This window comes from Plecotus auritus (genome assembly GCF_963455305.1).
Source record: "Plecotus auritus genome assembly, chromosome: 3".
NCBI lineage: Eukaryota > Metazoa > Chordata > Mammalia > Chiroptera > Vespertilionidae > Plecotus > Plecotus auritus.
This window is the reverse complement of record NC_137772.1, coordinates 194010093-194031361: the sequence shown is the minus strand read 5'-3', so window position 1 is coordinate 194031361 and position 21269 is coordinate 194010093. Positions and strand designations below refer to the sequence as shown.

At 35.1% G+C, this 21269-nt stretch overlaps 1 protein-coding gene across 1 annotated transcript in view; it reads right to left on the bottom strand.

Annotated features, from left to right (window-relative positions):
* The window catches only part of SOX5 (SRY-box transcription factor 5), a 403151-nt gene that overhangs the window by 281432 nt on the left and 100450 nt on the right, over positions 1 to 21269 (bottom strand). The gene's annotated exons all lie outside the window — the stretch shown is intronic.

The window sequence follows — 21269 nt, the reverse complement described above, 5'->3', positions numbered from 1 at the left end:
TTAAAAAATAAATCTTCTATTTGGTCATGGTAAAACAAAAAGTGCCTTAATTTTGTTCATTCGTTTAAAAAGAAAGTGTAGTAAGTGAAGCAGTTCTCAACGAGAGTGAGATATTCTTATTTTTCCAATGAAATGGCATTGGGATATTTTTTATATCTTGGAGACCCATTAAACAATTGTATTCCATGAAATATATTGCAACAGTATATTTTAAAGTCAAGAAATGAATTACTTCTGGCAGTTATAGTTCCTACAGCTAACATCTGGTCACTAACTGAAGTTGTATGATAGAAATAATCTACTATGGTATACATTTCTATTTTTATTAATAATCTAATAACAGGTTCACACAAATATTAGTTCTGGTATGACTGAGGTTTTATTACCTAATGGACTGCAATAAAAAAACTTTTGATAGGAAAATGACCATCATTTTTTTCTTGTCAACATCAAAGTTATGACTCTGTTATGACCATTAAAAGTGCAGTGACATATTTTAAATACTTTGGGTCAAGTATGTCTAGTAATAATTTGTTCTTCTTGATAGTTTCTTAGAGCAACTTCCAAAGAAAAAACACAGCTGAGAAATTTTTTTCACAAAACATTTATGCTTTAAATGACAATCTGTTATATGGTATTAGTTATTAGATCTTTTTAGAGAAAGACAGGGAATAAAATTTCAAACCCAGAAATAATATGAGTAAGACAAAAAAACAAACTCAAGGAGGATTTTAAGCATAGTTTGCTTATTATTTGTTTAGTTTATATCCAATATCTTCATTTGGGATAAGGGAGAGAAAATGGTGTCTCTACAACGTTTAAAACCTCAATTATCAAAATCCTATCTACTGATAATTAGTGTTGACTAAAAAGGTGAATAGCAACATACTATACCTCAGCAAATATATGTGTCTCATAAAATGTACACTAAAGAACTTCAACTTGAAAGCATCTGAATAAAGTATGTAAAGTATCAAGTAAGACGATAATATAGCCAGTAACCTTCAAGTGGCAGTAACTGTGAGAACTAAAAAAAAAATGTATTTGCTAAATTATGTGAAGAAAATTCTTCAAACTATATTTCAGTTTTCTCTAACATTCAGTTTTGTCTTTTTAAAAATCACACATTTTCAGAATATCTCATTGTATTTCTAAATCATTAAGTCCCAGAAAAATCTTTTGGTGTTTCTGTTTTATAGTTATTTCAAAGATTTTGGTCTACTGGGCATACAACAATAATTGTCAATCTATTCTGTCTAATAATAGATTCTTCAACTTTAATAAAATAAGAATCAGTTTCTTCCCTGCATTTTATCTCTTTACACAACTCAGAGACTCAAAGAAGATAATTACGAACAATGCCCGAAGAATGGTTCAGTTAATGTTAATTTATACAACAAACTAATTACTACCAAATGGTAAAAATCACATGTGGAAGTCCCTCTCTCCCACGCACATAACTAAACCAGCAGCCATCTGTCTCAGCTTGGGGAGAGCTCAGGGAGACCCGGAGAAGATAAGGAAAAGGAAGGCTGCAGATGCATCAGCTCATTCACCTACAGACAAATCACAGGATTTCATCGCCACGTTTCTGAACATTAAACGTTTTCAGGAAAAGCAAAAGGTAAATATATAGAAAGAAGTTGTTTCAAACCTGTTTTAATAAAAACATGCTCTGGCATCATCAGCGCAGGTTGAAACCTACATTCAGCAAGTAAATACTTATTTTGTTTTAGACACAAGCTACATATTTTTAACTGTCTGTCATTCCTCATCTATGTACCACTTTGCTACAGATGACACAGAGTTCATCACTGAATTTTCGTAAGGAAGTTAATTTCTGAGATCTAGGGAGTATGTGTCTTTATTTTTAACATTGGTTTAAAAATCCCCTTAGATATTATGACTTTAACTTGACAGATACTTGCTAAATTCCTCCTGAAATAAGTACATACATTTTAACAAATAATATAAAAGCAATTGATATGGTGACATTTCACTAGGCTACAATTATATCAAATGCAGCAAAATAAGGGTGATATTGTTTCTTTAAAATCACAATGTAAATCTTGACCTATAAACAATAATGGATTTTCATATGGAAAAATCTAAATGGGAATGTAAGAGTATTAAAATGCTTTTTATTTTTTAAATTGAAAGAATATTTATCTTTGCCTAATTGTTGTTTATAATTTTATCTGAGTATAGCACTTGGAGGCATGGTACATTAAAATAAAAATAAGATAAAACAGAAAAAAATAGAATATTAATTCATAGATGTATTCAGCTATGTTTTTAATGTCATTCATAATTCCAAGTGGAGAACAAGATGTTTGACAAATATCTGTTGAGTGAAACATTGAATGACAAAACTAGGAGTAGGAATACTACTAATTTCCCCTAACATATATACCCTGTGGAATTAGAAAAGTTGTACACATAGCATGTTCTTATCTCACTGAAATTGGTTCTTTTGAACTGCCCTTCACATGCTTGCAGGCAGCTGACCTGATTCAATGATAGACTACACAGCAAACCCTGAAGCAGGTGGGTTTGCAGGAAATGCATTCTCTTCCACATGTGACACCTCATACAGAAGGATTGCAGGCCATCACTAGAAGAGATTCCTGCAGAAGGAAATAGAAAAGGTTCTGCAACAATGCAGGGGGACCCTAATACTAGCAGTGAGAAGACTATCTAAAATTATGTATTTTTAAAGTTATTTTTTGAGATTATTTCATAAAAGTTGACATAGAGCTACTAGAAAATATTTTTTTTTTCTGAAATTCTTCCTGGTTACACATAATTTTTTCACTTCCTTTACTGGCTTTCAAATCATTGGAAACATTTTTCCTGCTATTTATCAAGTTCTTAGATAAAGTACTACATGTGGGAAACCAGGCAAGATTAATTTGAAGGCCAGTGCTATTGTGGGTTTACCACATAATTTCTTAGGCTTTTTAGCAAGCACTGCAGAACATTTTTTTCAATGCTGCATTTTAATGCTGTATATAGTAAAAGGTAGAGACATATACAATTATCTACTTTTAAAATAATATTTTAAAAAAGTATTTTTCCATTTTAATTATTTTACCCGTACTATTTTCATAAATTTGTGTGATGATCTATTTTTACTCAGGAATCTTCTCATGTAGGTAATATTTTAAAACAAAAGCCTAACTTTGCTTACCTTTTTAAAATATTTTAGAAACAGGTATAAATGGCAAAAGGGATCTTATCCAAAGAGTCTTTAAACTATGTTGTGATATTTTCATTCAAGATACTTTTAATACTGCTCAAGGTTACACTGACACCCCTATGAGAATCAAATAAGTCCTTGTAGAGATATAAAGACTTTGTAATTCTCAAAATCTATAAAATAAGGTATGCAGATTGGTCAGCAGCATTGCTCTTTATCTAGCTTGCGATACATCTGAGGAGTCAATTTCATATAAGAGATAAGAACATGATGGGAGAGGGAGAGAGAGAGAGATTAGAAAGGATAGTTCAGGAGTCTAGCCAAACTAACATTAAAACTGTCTGCCATTATTTGGACAAAATTATCACTTGAAGCATTGTAGGTGAATTTTAAGCCACAAATTTTACAATAAGAGATCTTTACTTCTATTCAAATGCATTAGTACTACAGATTCATAGCAGACTAACAACAAAATTATTTTAACTTGGATTAGTATAGAATACCTAATCAATACAGATAATAAACCTGGTGTATAATAGGTACATAAGAGTTCATTGTTCTTTTTAAATTTTTCCCATATTTCTTAATCAGGAGTTTTCCATTTGTTTTTTTCTTTCTTATTTTTACATATTGATCTAGTAAAATATTGACATATGTCTAGAATTTTATGACTGGAAAGAACTATAAAACTCATTTAAATGGAACAACTTCGTTTTCCAATAATAAGAGAGAGTAAAAGAAAACGAAGTACTTGTCCAAGATTACACAGGTGATAGAGAAAAATTAGCACCCTGGTCTTCATAATTCAGTATTTCTTCTATTAAACTTCCTTTAGGAAGAGAGCTAGAAATCCTAGGAGGGATACTCTGCTTCAGGTAAGAGATAGCATATTCAGCCATTTACTAGTAATTAACTCATTCAGTCAGGAGTCACTGTGCTAGGGACTCTGTTCCTGCCCTAAGGAACATGGGTAGGCTGACTTCATCTATAAAGAGACATATAGCAAATATTTGGGGCTTTGTGGATATACTAGTTAACTATACTATTGTTAACACTAAAATACTTAATGTTACAGGACCCTACCTCAATATGCAAATGAATGAGCATTGCTGTGTTCTAATAAATTGAAATTCATATGAGCATTATATGAACATTATATGTCACAAAATATTATTATTCTTAGTTCATAGGCCATACAAAACCAGGCAGCAGCCTAGATTTTGACTATGGCCATCGTTTGCTGATCAATGCTCCAGGCCAGGAGATCAAAATGTAATGGAGGAGAGATATATAAATAACATTTCTTAAGGGAGGGAAGATGAGGGCCCTTAGAGTTAGCAGAAAATTTCTAGTAGGGGTGAAACCTAAGCTAAATACGAATGAATAACCATCATTCAGATGCAAAACAAGGTACAAGGCATTGCAACCAGAGGTAAGCAAAGAAAAGCGTTGTAGCTGTAAAAAGCCACAGGCAATTCAGCTTCGCTAGAGCAAAAGTCATAAAGAGTGATGCAGGGAATGGTAGGAAATGAGAAATGAAGCTGGAGAGTAAGACAGGAAGTGAACTCACTTCAGCTGTAGGCTGACCATCCACCACTTTAATAAAGGTACATGGGAGACCCAATAACAAATATAGGATAGCACATGCCAACTGAGGCTTTTTTTCCCACTCTTGAGAAGAAATTCAATAAGTCTACTTCCAGATCCCTGAGGCTGTTCCACCGTTGTCTCTCTTTTTTTTTTTTTTTTTGCGGGAAATTCATTTTTTAAAACTATGCATTGCATTTTATTAACATGCTAGGAGAGCACATGAACATGTCAGAATAAATATATTAATACTCTGTTCTATCTGTACCTATTATATTTGTGTTATGAATAAAACACACACGACTATATGTGTGTACTAGTATATGTGCGTTAAAATTCAAAGTTTTGTTTAAAATTAAGTTATAATTATAAACAAACTTTTAATGAGTTATACCTAAGCTTTTAAATGTTTGACCTGAATCAACTTATAAAGCGAAGAGTATTTCAGCTCTTTGAGTCAGATTTATGTTAGGTGCCCATTATCATTACTATTATCAGAATTTTTGCTCAGCTTTCCAAACATCATTCTGCTAGTACTAAAAAAAAAGTTCAAAAATAATATCCTCTACTATTTTAGCAAGTAAAGGCTAAACACTGATAAAAAGGAAATAATGCATTCTATATCCACTCTTATTAGCAGGATTATTTGGGGAAAGCAATTCATATATCTCTTTAAAGCTCTAAATTTTTCTCAGAAAGCTGTGGATAAGCAAAATCAGCAGCCTTGAAAAGACTCACACACGATGGGATGATGAGTGGAGAGTACATTAAAAGAAGTCATGGAGAGATGGATCCGGTGAATACCATGACACCTTTTTGCATAAGCACATCCAAAAAGAAAGGCGGTATTGACTCTATATCGGTCATCAAGAGAGACGTTACACAGGATGATAACAGGAGTCCGAAAGTGATGAAAAATAGAATTCAGAATAGAATGGGGAGTTCTATTCTGTACAGAGATACTGATCTGTGTGCTTTTGTCAAAAAATTGCTCTAGGCTAAAATTTTTAGCTTGGAAATTAAAAGTGAGATAAATTCTTCTAAAATCTGTTATTTACTATGGTGTGTGTGTGTGTGTGTGTGTTATTCATTTATTCCAGAGAAATTTTGGAGATGTAACCGAGTTGGCAAGATTTTGTCTTGTCTATAAAAGCATGATATCAATTAATAGACTTATAGAGAGTTAACACTTTTTAAATTCTAAGTCTTCAAAAACAATTATTAGACAATATTTTAGAAGGTTTCACAACTTTTGGAATTTAGATAAACCATTTCAAAAGGTAAGATTATACACTTCTCTGTTTAAGGTAATACACTTTGAAACTTGCAAAGTTTCACTTTTAACTTCAATTTAGAAAACAAAGGGAAAAATCCTGGCAAATAAAAATGAAGGCTCCAATGGTTACTATGTTTTTGACTTAATATTCTTTATTAACCCCTAATTATGATGCCTAAAAAATGTACAACTTCACTTAACCTTCTGTTCTCTTGGTTCATTCTTAATGATTCCCATGAGCTACATGGAGAAAAAAACTAAGTAAAATAACATGAATAGCTCAACTTCAGCATCAAGGAGGGAAAGCATGAGCAAACATGCCTGATTCCTATCCCTTAAACTTACTATTGGATGTTTCTTTTTCTCTTGGAATTTGGAGCCCTAGAAGAAATCTGAGAGCCGATCCCTCCTATTTACACTGTACTGCTCTCGGCATTGCAAACTCCCTCTCTATGTGCTTTTCTTCACTTACACATGGCATGTGGACAATGATGAAAAATGCTACAGTGCCAGAGCAAAGGCCACAGCAAAAATATTAGGGTGAAAAAACAACCCTACACACAGAGAAAGCAAAACTCCAAAGGGAGGAGAGTGCATTTTGTTCATTTGTATGGCTTCCCGCTCTCCAATCTTCCACATGACTTATGTCACACGGTGGTGGATAAACCTTTCAGGCAAATTTCTACAAATAAAGCATAACTTCTCAGAAAAGAAAGGCCCATACAACAGAGATTTAATTCATCTCAAAACAGCAAATCAATTCTTATCTATTAACACACTAAATACCAGCATAGCAGCACTGTTCTGTTATAATAAATAGACATGCTCAATTATGGTGTGCTTCCCTAGCTGCTGATCTCTTCAGTAATTATACCATGCAATGAGCTGTACATTGACACTATATTAATATGCAGGGAGGAGAAAACTTAAGCACACATTAAATCAAGGCTCACTATTTCAGTAAAACTTACATAAGGCTTGAGAACAAATGGTATGTTTATCAGAATGAGGGAAAAATGGTGATTCGTATAATTCATTTTCAGTTTCTATTTAAAGAGTTTAGAAATGAAAGCTATCTTAGAATTCTAGTTCCTTACCTGTCTATTTTAAAGTGGATAAAACGGTCTATCATATTTCCTAGTCCCCTGCACTTGTTACATTAATAGCAATAACAATCTTCAAAATATGTTTTATAGAGACAGGTGGCAATAAAAAGAGAATAGCAAATAGAAAACGTGTTCTACAGACAAAACAAAAGGATAAAAGTTCAAGAAAAGGTTCCTCACCCTTTTGCAGAACCACCAAACAACTTCTATTGACCAAGAATAGCACACAGTAAACACACCAAACAAAAGAAATGATGAAAGATGTATTTACTTGTCCAAGGCCTTTATTTTTCTTTCTATTTCATACACACCCACACTGAACAGTCTGGTTGTGTTAATAAATAACCAGTGGCAACCTAAGCGAAGCAAGGAGGGGTTTCTCTGAGGCTGTCAGGTACCAGGCAGCTGCTTGACACTGCTGATACAGTTCCCTACATGTGAGCTGCACGTCCACACAAAAAAAGAGGCCGCATAAGTTAGTGGGTGGATCCTTTTATCTGGTATATAACAATGGGAGGAAAGGAAGAAAAATTGGGAAACAATAGTTAGTGTTTTGGAACACTAACCTTTCACTTTGGGAAGAAACAAATCAATTGTATGAACCATGCCCTCCCAGAGAAATCTTTTCCCAGATAACCTGATGTGGTTATTTGGAAACTTACTAAACTGTAACTCCAAACTCCATACCAATGAAGAGTATTTATAGCTTTATTTTCCAAATTGTTCCCATTATGGGCCCCGTGCTTAATTACATGGAAATAAATTTAGAGAAAATGGAAATATTCCAATTAGATTTTTGCATTTATTTTCTAAAATACAAAAAAGACCAAATAATAGGCATACATAGGGACTAAAACCCACAATCTCAGGGATCAGTGTGTTAAGAATGTACTTCATATATGACATTAAATACACAAACAAGAGAGCCACTATGTTATATCAGCCTGAGATGTTTTCAAGTATTTTGAGCTTACTCTTCATCAAGTTTGTTTTTAAATGCCCCATGACAGTCTTCCCTGGAGCTATGGGGAAAGTGTAATATAATTGAAAATAGGCTAAGTCTAAACCATGAGAGTAGAAGTAAACTTGTATATATAATATAATATAATATAATATAATATAATATAATATAATATAAATTTTTATAGAATGTATAATATATGTCTATATAAGATATAACATATATTTCTACATAGTATATGATATATATGAGGTATTGCCTCATAAATGGCTTCTATATGATATATAGATGATTTAGGAATCAGTAATTGAAGAGATATGAATAAAAGTTGGCTTTCAAATTTAGGACATTAAAAAGGGAGTGTTCATTCTGAATTTCACACAAGATCTTGCTTCCAGACATCAAAGCTCAGAAGCACAGAGCAGCCTGGTATTCACAGTTCATCAACATGTACGATGGACTATCTTAATCAAGCCAAACATCCAGGTCATATGCTCATCCTGTTTGCCCTAGCCTCATTGCTCCCTCATGATCCGGGCCAGATTTCCCCTCAACGTTAAGGGCAGTTTAGGGAGGCACACAGGGAGTCCTTGAGGCCTCAGAGCTCTGGGAGCAGGTGGCAAAGGAAACTCTGAGTGAGCTCTCCACTGACTCTAGTGCCGTCCGTGCCTTCCCCATCAACAACTCCTATTAAAAAAAGAAGACCAAGCACCCACTAGAACAAAACCAAGCAGGCCTATTTAATTAGAGCATTTGCTTGATATCCACTTCTTCATGTTAAACACACAGCCACACAGGCCTAGGAGGTCTGATTAATCTTAATATGCACGGTCATGACAAGTGCCTCGAGGGTAACTGAGTGAAAAACACACACGGGTGCAAAACACACAAAATCCTCCAGCTAGTCTTGTCTGACCAATCAGTTTCAGGAAAGTGCTGCGTGTGTTCCCAGATTATACTGTTACTATTCAGCAAGGGCCTGGACCTTTCTTGTGAGGAGAGAAGAGGGCTCAGAAACAGGTGGCTGGCTCTTCACCCTGAATAAGTGATGTATCCAAAAGCCCAGGCACATAAGGAACAAGGAGGGCTGGCACATTCCCCTAATGTTTTTTTCTAAAATACTGCCTGGGTCACTTGGTCCTTTTGAAGAGATCCACGTATTATAACGGAAAGTGTGGTGCTGACAGTTTTAGTTAAGATCAAGAAAAACCGGGGTGCCTTACTTATCTGACAACTTAAAAAGAAAAGAAACATTTTGGGTAAAGAGATATTTGTAATTATATTTATATATATATATATATATATATAGTCCTGTTATGGTAGGACAAACTCATGTAGGAGCAGGATTAAAACAGAAATCTCCTTATATTAACTGAAAAACAGCCACCTTAGAAAAAAGAATGCTGGCTTGATGGTTTATAGAAGGATACAAATTAAGGACATGATCTTAAATATAATTGCATGTTACAAGTTCCAGTTAACAAAGAAACATAAAGGCTTTCTTGGGCCAAATGGATTTCTCTCTCATACAGACAACCCTAGATCTCAGCTCAGGGACCTGCTCTTGGTAGATCCCCAAAGGCTATTCCTGAGCCTTTACTACCCAAGTAAGAAGTCCTTTCAGAAAAATAGAAATTAATTTTCTGTAACACTTAATGAAGTCAACAGTACAAGATAAACCGCTGTGATGGATAGCCCTTGAGAAGGAGATGACAGTGAACAAGTTTCACTTTAGTGTTGAAAAATGACAAGGCTTCAAACTCAGCCTACTGCACGCTCCAGTCAAAGCACTTATTCCTGGAGAAATAGGCTCTACAGCATTTGAGGGTGTCTTCTTGTCCTGACCTTTAAAAAAATAAACTCTTTTCTCTATCATCATTTTATGAGTGTCTATTTCCATACCCTGGTGCCTTTGAAAAGGGTGCCTGGAGGTTAGACTTTAGCTGGCTACGGGAGAGAGACATTTTCTAGTGACAGGCTGCAAAGATGAACATGTAGCCACAATGCATAAGGAGAAGCCTCCACCAGCCCGGGAGTGTAAGGAACAAAACTTAAAAGGCCTCCATTGAAAAGTACCCTTGTTTGTCCTTCAGTGGAACAGCACTTACAAAGCCTCTTCAACATGTCAAAAGGACAGTCACTAAACAAAGCAACTCAAACCTCAGCCAATTAAAGCATCTTTAGGCTTTTCCCCTGATCCCTTCACTTTTTATTTTTTCCCACCTCATCAAATGAGGTTTTAAAACAAGAGTGAATTTCAAAGTGAACTTCAATATTCTTAATTTAATGGAATGCTTTGGGAGTTTGAATTTAGGAAAGCCAATTTCCACCCTAATTCCCTGTAAAAAAATAAAAATAAAAATAAATAAATAACAACAACAACCCAAAAACACAGGGTAATTAAAAGTTGGCAAAATTAGGGGTAAGTCTGAATTTTTATTTCAACTTGTCGGCTAATGTAATATGGTTCAATTTAAGTTGTAAAGGGCTGACCAACAACAGACATTTAAATGATAAGAACAGGCATCATGATTTATAATGTAAACTCAAACATCAAACACGCAATGCCTGTAGGGATGTCCACATCTCATCTATTTGAAAGCCCCTAAAATAAGTCTTAAAACAAGGGGGGAAAGCTTTATGTCCATTTAGAGGAGCTAATGGTTCTATATGTCAACACATTTGTAACAAAATTTGAAAGGCCATTAACACATAATTATATGTGGGGGAAAGGCACAAGTAAAGTAACATAGAAGGTGCAATCAACCAAATTGAATTATTTTCTGTAGATGTGACAGATGCAAACATGAAAAAGACACATTATACAATTAAAAATAAATATTTTTACGTTTTAAGAGAGGATAATTCATAAGCAACAATATATACATTTTTGTTTAATAAACATCTAGCTATAAACTTAAAGATTGTCTAATGCATTCCTACAATGGTTCAAATGGAGTTAAGTGGAAGTTTTTTTATATTTACCACTGAGAATTTGTATCACAATACATGATGTCAGAGTAATATCCACTTTTCTTTTTCCATCTAAAAGAACATTTTTCCCTATTGTGTTTGCTGGAGAGAGCAGGAGCAAGAGAGATAAAATGAGAATGAAAACCCCAGCATTTTCTTCACCCAATAATAGTTCTATAGTCTACAGATGACACTGAAGGTGATGGCTTCAGGTTGCCCACAATATACACTTTTCAACTCATTCCATATATTTCTTTTTACTTCTCACAAGAAAAGAACTAACTCTTTTTGTGAAGCCTGTATTAAAAGCAATGAATTGTTGCCTGGCTCTGTGGCTCAGTTGGTTAGAGGGGTGTCCTGTATACCAAAGATGGTGGGTTCGATCCCCGGTCAGGACATGTATAGGTAGCAACAGATTGCTGTTTCTCTCTCTCTCTCCCCCTTCCTCTTCCTCTAAAATCAATAAACATATCCTCCGGGTGAGAATAAAAATATAAATTTTAAAAATAAAGAAATAAAACCAATGAATTGTTTCATGTAAAAGTAACAATGAGTAACTTTGATAATAGGCTGTGCTTTTATTGTAATTTAAAATCATAAGCAAAGATTCTTCTGAAGAAGTTCAGAAAAAGCAGTTCCTGTTGTATAAATAATGATAAAGTCTAGTTTGCGTAGAAACAATATTTCACAGATAAATGCAGTTTCTCATACACGAGAAGTAGATTCACCATGGCCCAAAGATTTTGGAAGTGTGGGCGTCACACTCTAAGAAGGAGGAATACGAACAGATACAGATGCTAAATAAAAGCCAAGCATATGTGGGAACAGAAAGGATGTTTACACACACATACACACACAAGAATAATAAGAAAAAAATCGAAATGTCAAAAACGGCGAAGGGAAGTAAGAGCAAATAGAACACATAAGAGAAAAACTAAAATGTTAGAAAAATATAAAACTTTGGGCCAATGAAGCCCTCAATGACCTCAATTATATTTGTCTTCAGCACACTCTCACATTAGTGCAGAAAAAAGACTATTACAAATCCACACCCAATGATAAACGCCTCTCCTAGTTTTACATTGGTCACAATTTGCTATTTCATCTATATCAATTTAGAGAAATGTTCTTTCTTTTTCAAAGTTAATTCTTCAGCAAGAAACCTGCCTACCCAGGTTTTATTTAGGGAAATTTATATAAATAAACTTCAAAGCAACTACCTATTCCAGGTTTTTAAAGAATGTTGGGTTTGTTGTTGTTTCTGTTGTTGACTACAAATCCTAAATTTCCAGAATTTTGCAGGTCTGAATCAGAATTTTTCAGTACATAAAAGCATCCTGGGAAAGCAGCACTGGAAACTATATCATGTTTCCGGTGTGACTAAAATAACAATGTTTCCACCCAGCCAAGATGTGATCATGACAATAACTGGTACATGTCCAAGTTGGTTATAATTTATAAAGTACTTCTACATGCATTACCTCATTTGTTTCCTTCAACAACCCTCTGATGAAAGTAGGGCAGGTGCCATTGCCAATTGAGGGCAGATATTCATTACATTAATGCAATTATTATAGCAACTTAAAGTCAAGTAAATATAATGTTTTTTACAATGCAAATGATAAGGTTGATGCTTGTTTTTATCCAAAGAGGTCCTTATTAAAAATTAAAATCTGCATTTCCCCAAAATGCTGCAAAATAGATAAAGTGACATTCCCAAATATTGCTAACAATTATTGCCTGGCCAGTGTTGCTCAGTGATTGAACCCTTTTCCGTGAACCAGGAGGCAATGGTTCCATTTCTGGTCAGGGCACTGCCTGGGTTGTTGCAGGTTCCATTCCCAGAAGGGTGCATGACAGAGGCAGCTGATGAATGTTTCTCTCTCATTATCCCTCTCCCTCTCTCTAAAAGCAATAAAAATCTATTTTTTTATTAAAAATTATATTTTATTGATTTTTTTACAGAGAGGAAGAGAGAGGGAGAGAGAGAAACATCGATGAGAGAGAAACATCGATCAGCTGCCTCCTGCACTCTCCCTACTGGGTATGTGCCTGCAACCAAGGTACATGCCCTTGACCGGAATTGAACCTGGGGCCCTTGAGTCGGCAGGCCAACACTCTATCCACTGAGCCAAACCGGCCAGGGCTAAAAATCTATTTTTAAAAAATAAAATAAATAAACATTTTGTAAGTTATTGCCTCAAAATTGATCCGAGACTAAACTGTTTAGATGTTACATCACAATCACATAGTAATCAGTGGCAGAATCCGGACTAAACCCAAACATTGACTCACAGTGTAATTAATCTTTTTCATTATGGGTTGATTTTAAGATAAGAACTATGGTCTATATCTCAAAAATGCACAAAAACACATATTGTCACCTTTTTGCATCCAAGTTCTAGGATTTGTAAGTTTTCTGGTGGAACTTGTGAATTTGGAAACTACCCTTGAGGTAACAAGTTACAGTCATTGGAAGACCATAAGGAAGAGGCGAAGTGTTGAATCTGTTACTTTTCTGTCACCCTAGCCTTCCAAGGAAAATTGTGGGTATGTTGGTGGGGATAGGCATTGTGGAGTAGCAGATCCAACAATAAGCTATTCCCATCTGGAGCCCATCATAAGAAATAAGAACTCTCTCTGCCATGCCAGCTCTATACTCTATACCTATGAAAGGATAGTAGTCTCCATTATGTTGAAGCGATATTAAAGAACCAGTTATAGCTTTGAATTTTGGAAAAGGGTTCACTGGAGTAGAATTATTTTCTCTTGGCACGAATTTACAGATAATGCCAACAAATTTCATTAGAAAAATATGCATAATTAGAATTATTTAAAAGATTAAGGTGAATGTAAACTTTTCATTACACAAGTATTTAGTTTTGTATGCTGGACCTTACAATATCTAGTTTTGTGACTCAGTACAACATTTTAACCTCCAAGTCACAGAATAAATGGAAAGTAATGGTCTCAAAGAATTAATAATGAATGAGTATGCCTATGATAAGATGAAGGCTGGAGAAGACAGGACGAATGAAATAAAACAAGTTGGCAGGTTAAGGAAGAATCTGAGTAGAACATCAAGAAAAGAGGACACTGAGATCAACCAAAGGACTTGTATGCATGCATATAAGCCCAACCAATGGACACAAACACCAGGGGGGTGAGGGCATGAGTGGGGGGTGGGGGGTGGGGGGGAAAATAGGGGGAAAAGGACACATATGTAATTCTTTAATCATTAAAGAAAAAAAAGAGGACAGTAAAAACAGAAATATACAAATGAAACCTAGTCAATTTTTACAGGACTGTTAGAAAGGCAATAAAATGTAAATCAGTGGGTTGACTCTCACCTACCATTAACACAATCACCTACTATGTGCCAACCCCATTAATAGGAAACAGAGAGGCACAGATAATTGAGATGAAGAACTCTTCATTTCAACATGCACCTACTTACTGCTGTGGATGTTAGAAGGTAAAGAAGCCGTGGAGATAATGTGGTAGCAACTAAGACATGAGTCCATGTAAGCAGAATTCTGACAAAGCTGCTCAAAGGAGGTGTTGAGTTATAAAAGGTTAATACAAATTCATTAGGTAGATAAGACCGGGGGAGGCACTTAAGGCAGAGGAAATGGCAAGTAAAAAGGCATAGTAATATTAAAAATAGAGTGTTGAGAGAACTGCATGCAATTTGACAAGATATCATGAGTGTATGTACCTTAGAGTGTGGTTGACAAATAAGGTTAAAGGAAAAGAAAATAAAAGGTAGGTTGGGTCAGATTGTATACGTGCTTGTGTTCCATGACAAGTGTTTTGTAGAGGATAATAATTTTGTTCTCATTCTAGCTCCTCTATATAACAAGAATATGAGTAAGTCACGGACCCTCAGTTTTTAAGATAGGAAATGATAACAACTTCAGAGTTTTAGGGGATGAAAAGAGGTAGCCCATGGCTGCTCTGTCTGGAGTAGCCCCTCTCTGTCTCACTACTTCAATAATCAACTCACTTTCACTTTAAACTAAAAAATAAAAATAAAATAAAATAAAAGGAAGCAGCTCATATAACATTTGGCAGAAGAGCCATACACTTCTTAAGGTCTCTCATCTCCTTTCCCCACAACAGCAATGGGGCAACACTGAAACAGTTTAAACATCTCTTCAACAAATATTTTGAATAGTGTTTCACTATTCTCACCCTTACGGAGTTTAATATAGGTGCAGAAAATGACAAATAAATGAAAAATTATATTACAGTAAAGTCAGGGTAACAATAGAGACAAGTAACAGTTCTTTAAAAGATGAAAAAATTAATGCACTGAGTGTAGATAACTCTTTCTAGCAACTAGACTCGGGCAGATAAGGAACAGAATTACAAATACAAGGGAAGGGACCAAGGAAAGATTAGTTTATTTGTAGTGTTTCTAGGAGGAAGAGATGTAAATGTCTATAAGCTGAAATAGTGACTCCAAAGAGTTATTAAAGGTAACATAAATGTAAATATAAAAAAAATAAGAAGCCTGATGAAAATTTTTATCTAAAGATTTTGACTCTATTTTAATTGAGATTGCTAAAGTTCTTGTCAGGAAAAATTATTTTCACCAGCACTGTTAATGAACCTAAGGTTTGCATGAAAATCAAGTTTAAAGTCAGACTCTGTCCCTAACTTTAAATGTGCATGTATTTCTAGAGACCATCCCTAGCTACCTGGAACTTGAGAACAAAGTGAATTTGTGGATACCTGTCTATCTTGGTTTTATTAGCTAAATTAAGATATCTGGTGGTCTTAGATTTATTTTAATTTAACAAAGAGTAAAATATTTTTTAAAACTAAGGGGAGGTGATGGCTTTATTTCTAAAAGATCAAGAAAAAAAGGATATAAAAATGCCTGATGTGACTGATTAGGAAAACAGTAAGGTGCCTGGACCTGTAAGATGTTATTGGATTTTCATTCTGGCTTTAACACCAACTTGCTGTACGGCTTCCAGCACCTCTCTGCCTCAGTCTCTCAAAAATGAGGACTCGGGCCTAAAGTGCATCCACATTTCATTCCAATCCTGAATTGCTATTATTCAACAGCTAATTTGCTCTCATTTCTCTAAAACAAGTTTTTATTAAGTTATATTCTAAGGTGTTTTTGTTGTTGTTGTTTTTAACACTTGAAATTCAAACTGTTTAAGTTGAGCTGATTGTAAAAACTTTGTGGAAATGTGATCACCACTGAGGCAAAAGGACTTTTCTTTAGTAGAATATTATTGAATACTACTTTATTATTCATTATTTCAGAGGAATTTAGGCACATGGGTGCCAAAGAATAACATTAAACCATTACTGGTAAAATTCCTAATTGGAAGAAATGGTATAACTAGTGATTAAGGACATGGATTCTAGTTTAAGGTTGACTTCATTTTAAATAATGACCCTGACAGTCACCCTGTGACATATTTAATCATTAGTTTCCGTATCTGTAAATGGAGATAACAAGAATCAGAATATTTAGTTCATGCATAAGGAGCTTTCTAAAATTGAAATAGCTATATATAGTAGCTCTGGTTATAAGGTTTATGTAAAAATTAAATAAAGTGTTTCATATAAATTACTTAATACTATAGGTAAAACATGATATGCATTGAATAAATGCTGCCTCCCCCCCAATACATAATTATTTATTTGATATTTGATATAGAAATTATGTGTCAGGTATTATAAAAACTCATGGTCATTCTTAACTACTAGGTCTAATAGTTAAAAATCAACTAGGGAGAGATCAACCAAAGGACTTGTATGCATGCATATAAGCCTAACCCAGTGGTCAGCAAACTGCGGCTCGCGAGCCATATGCGGCTCTTTGGCCCCTTGAGTATGGCTCTTCCACAAAATACCACAGCCTGGGCGAGTCTATTTTGAAGAAGTGGTGTTAGAAGAAGTTTAAGTTTAAAAAATTTGGCTCTCACAAGAAATTTCAATCGTTGTACTGTTGATATTTGGCTCTGTTGACTAATGAGTTTGCCGACCACTGGCCTAACCAATGGACACAGACACCAGGGAGGTGAGGGCCTGAGTGGGGAGGGGGGCAATGGGGGGATAAGGACACATATGTAATACCTTAATCAATAAAGAAAAAAAAAAAGAAAAAAGTCAACTGATATAGCTGAGCTACTCCCAAATATAACATAACCATATTGTAGCAGCCATATATTTTGAACTTGAATTTACTATGAACTTGGCATATTCCATAGAGTTAAGTGACACATTGGACAAATAAGACTCTTTAGCACCGGGCCATTTTGAGTAATGCCAGGCAAAAATTCAGATGCAGGAAAAAAACACAAACAAAAATACATCATCATATACCCCCCACACACTATTTACAACTTTTAAAATATTTTGATTAATTGAAAAAATAAGCTAGTCGGAATAAGAGAGCCTTTTCTTTTTTTTTCAACCCATCTGCAAATCTAATTTTCTTTCTAACCATTTCACCTCTGTGGCCTCCTTTTGTATGACACACTATTCTGTAACTTCTGAATTTCTGTTAGTTTGCTGTTGGCAGGGATAAGGTCGGAAATAATACTGACTTTCTATTGAAATCTGTTTTCCCCACTCAATAAGAGGAAGCAAAGGCATGAATATGGCACCCTCATAATGATTTAGCTGGGCTTTAATGACTTAATGAAATTTTCATCACAACCTGCTGTTCATTTTTAATGGCCTTTGAAAACAATGGAAAATATAGCTTGAGGGAAGCAAAGGTTTTTTTCTGTGGCATGTATTAGTGAGCTGAACATTTAGTTCCATTCACCCTACCTCTGCTCCCCGCATCCCCATATCGCTGCTCTCACCAAAGAGCTATAAGGTTTAGTAGTTTGTCAAATATACATTTTGCAGCTCTTTTGTTAAGTTTATTCCTAAGTATTTTTTTTTCTTTTGGTGCTATAGGACCTCTAAGAGCTACTGCTCGTTTGTTTGTACTGGGCAGTATCCCTGTTCCGATGTCAGAGAGAGTGGACGGGCGGGGGAGAGACAGATAGAGAGAAACATGGATGTGAGACACATTGATTGGTTGCCTCCTGCACCTGCAACTGAGGAGGCAGGTGCCCTTGACCGGAATCAAACCTGTGACCCTTCAGTCCGCAGACTGACACTCTATCCACTGAGCCAAACCAGCTAGGGCACAACCATGCACTTTGATTAATGGTCTCTTTAAAGCCAGAGCAACTTTCCACTTGCTGTTGAGACTTTTACACATCTTCCCAGATATATTTTGCAATAAAAAAAAAAAGCAAATTTCCTTCAACATCTTATTTCCTTTCTATGAAACAATTTTCTGCTTTGTTATTAATTTTTCTTGGTGATTAACATCATCACTTTACTCAAATACGTAAGTTACTCCTTGATAAATCTCCAAATTGTCACAGTTATTAAATAAAAATACTTGTTATGGCAAATATCTTTATTAATAAGCTGAGACTAGTTAAAGTTTTGTGTACTCAATATGCAACTAAGAATCTTGTGTTCATATAAATGTATATTAGCAGTTCTGTATTTATACAGAAAATACCTTTGTGGAACTCAGGCTATTAGATGTTTGCCATGTTCAGTGTATATTCCAGTTTCCATAAAGACTATGTCAGCATTTTCTCAATATCTTTATATTTTTCAAGAACAAGTCATATTTGAGCTTAGATTTTATTATATTTGTAGGGGGGAAAGGACAAAAAGGTTGAGGGAAATACAATGATAACACTGTCTAATGTTCACATGCCATAGTGATGTTTCCTTGTGTCATCTCTTCCTTCTGCAGGTGCTCTATCTCTCCTCTTTTGCCTGTGTAGCTATTACTACACATTATCCTTTTTTCCTAATTCCCAATACCTCTGAATATCTCCTACTATGCAAATTGGGGAGCATTGTCTCCTGCCCTTTTTCCGATTATGAGTGACTCATTTGGCTTTGCCATAGCATATGCTTCCAAATTAAGAATCTGTACATCATCCACTTTGAAAGAAGCCAACATGGCACACTCAGGGAATACCAAGGTCATATACCAAATCTCCAGGTGGGGCATCATCTAAAGATAAACCCCAAAACTACTTTGTAATTCAATACATTCCACAGTCTCACTGGTTCTGCCCAGGCCTTAGTCCTGGACCAGAAAAACATCTCAAACAAATATTACAAATTTGCATATGAGAGAAATACTTCCCTACTCATTCTAGGAAGCCAGTATTATTCTAATAACAAAATCAGATAAATACATTTCATGAAAAACTACAGACCTGGAACAGAGAATACACAAGATGAGCTTAAAGCATCTTATGGTTCCAGGAAGTGAAGAAGTGCTCAAAAAAATATACCCAAAATCCTGGTTGTATGTCAAAGTGACTTAGAAGTCAATGGAAATTGCTTCCAGTAGCCAAAGCTGAACAATTTGGGCAACAAAATAAAATAGAAATGGTTTATAACTCAAAGTATACAGTAAATATCCACAAGTCAATACTTATATAAGTAAATAATTGAATACAATTAGTAAATGATGGAGAAGAGATAAATCTTTGATGGAGAAGAATTCCAAATAAATTATGTAAACACCCCACTCTAAAGAGGGGGAGCAAAGCTCCCTACTCCTGAAATGTGGGTTGCATAGAGCATCTTCCTTCCAGAGGATGGTTTGGAAAGGGGCCAGGGAGACTCCACAGTGGAGAAACCTGACAAACACCATATCAGCCAGTTGGTCAAGGTCATTGTCAACGTTCGTAAGTTACATTGAAAGTATGTACCCTTGATATGAAGTACTTTTTAATAATACTCTACTTCTGTAGCCTTCATCCCAAAACCATAACCCCAGTTTAATTAAGAGAAAAATCACCAGGCAAATTCCAATAGAAATGCCTTCCACAGTATAGCTGAATAGTATTCCTCAAAACTTTTAAGTTATCAATCACAGGAACAGGCTGAGAAACTGTGATAGCCGAAAACGAGCCCAAAGAGGCATGCCAACCAAATGTAATGTGTTATCCTTGAAGACCTCACAGATCAGAGAAAGCACACTTGATGAAAACGAAGACATCTGAATGAAGTGTGGGCTTTAGTTAATAATGTATCACAATGTAAAAGAGAAAAATAATTTTAAACACAACAAATTAATCAAGCAAAATGAACAGAATATGTAAACAATGATAAAGGACTGCCTCATCATTAGGTTAAGAGATGTAATATGGAAAAGCAACAATTTTCTTCCTTTTAACTTTTATTTTTCTTAAAAAACTATTCTTATGGTAAGACAAGTATTTTTAATATCAGAAAAAAATTCCAACAAAAGTCATCTGGGTCCTCTTCAAAACCGCATTTTTTTATCTTCATGCAGACGGGAACCAAAAAGTCTTTGACTAGATCAGTGGTCAGCAAACCGTGGCTCACGAGCCACATGCGGCTCTTTGGCCCCTTGAGTGTGGCTCTTCCACAAAATACTATGCGCAGGCGTGCACGTACAGTGTGATTGAAACTTCGTGGCCCATGCGCAGAAGTTGGTTTTCGGCCTGGGCGAGTCTATTTTGAAGAAGTGGCGTTAGAACACTCAAGGGGCCAAAGAGCTGCATGTGGCTCGTGAGCTGCGGTTTGCCGACCACTGGTCTAGATTATCTCTAAAATCCCTTTCAACTGTAAGATCATGTGAGTTACATAAATTTTAACTAAAATCCATGTCCCAACTATGCATCTGGTAGCGACCTAGACATTTTAATTACCACATGACTCCCAAATATACTGGTTAACATACATTTTGTGCCAGATTACTCATAATTTACCAACTTCCAAACAATAGAATAGAAATTAGTCTAACTCAGTGTTACATAGTATAAATGCAGTATATTTTTGGTATAAAGTGTGTCTTTTTATGTCCCAGTTTTTTGTTTGTTTTAATTTTCCACCTGACTCTGAGATAGGAGGCATGTTCTTACTAGTATGTGCAATGTGGTATCCATGCTTTGGATGGACATAGGTTTAAATAGGATTTAGTAAATATCTGTAACATAAAGGATGATAATCAGTAATGCACAAATGATCAAACATGCACCAGTTGTTTTATTAGTTTGTTTGCTTTAATTTTAAGATTAGTCCATGTGCATATCACCTATCTCAGCTATTAAAGATATTTTAGAAGACGAAATC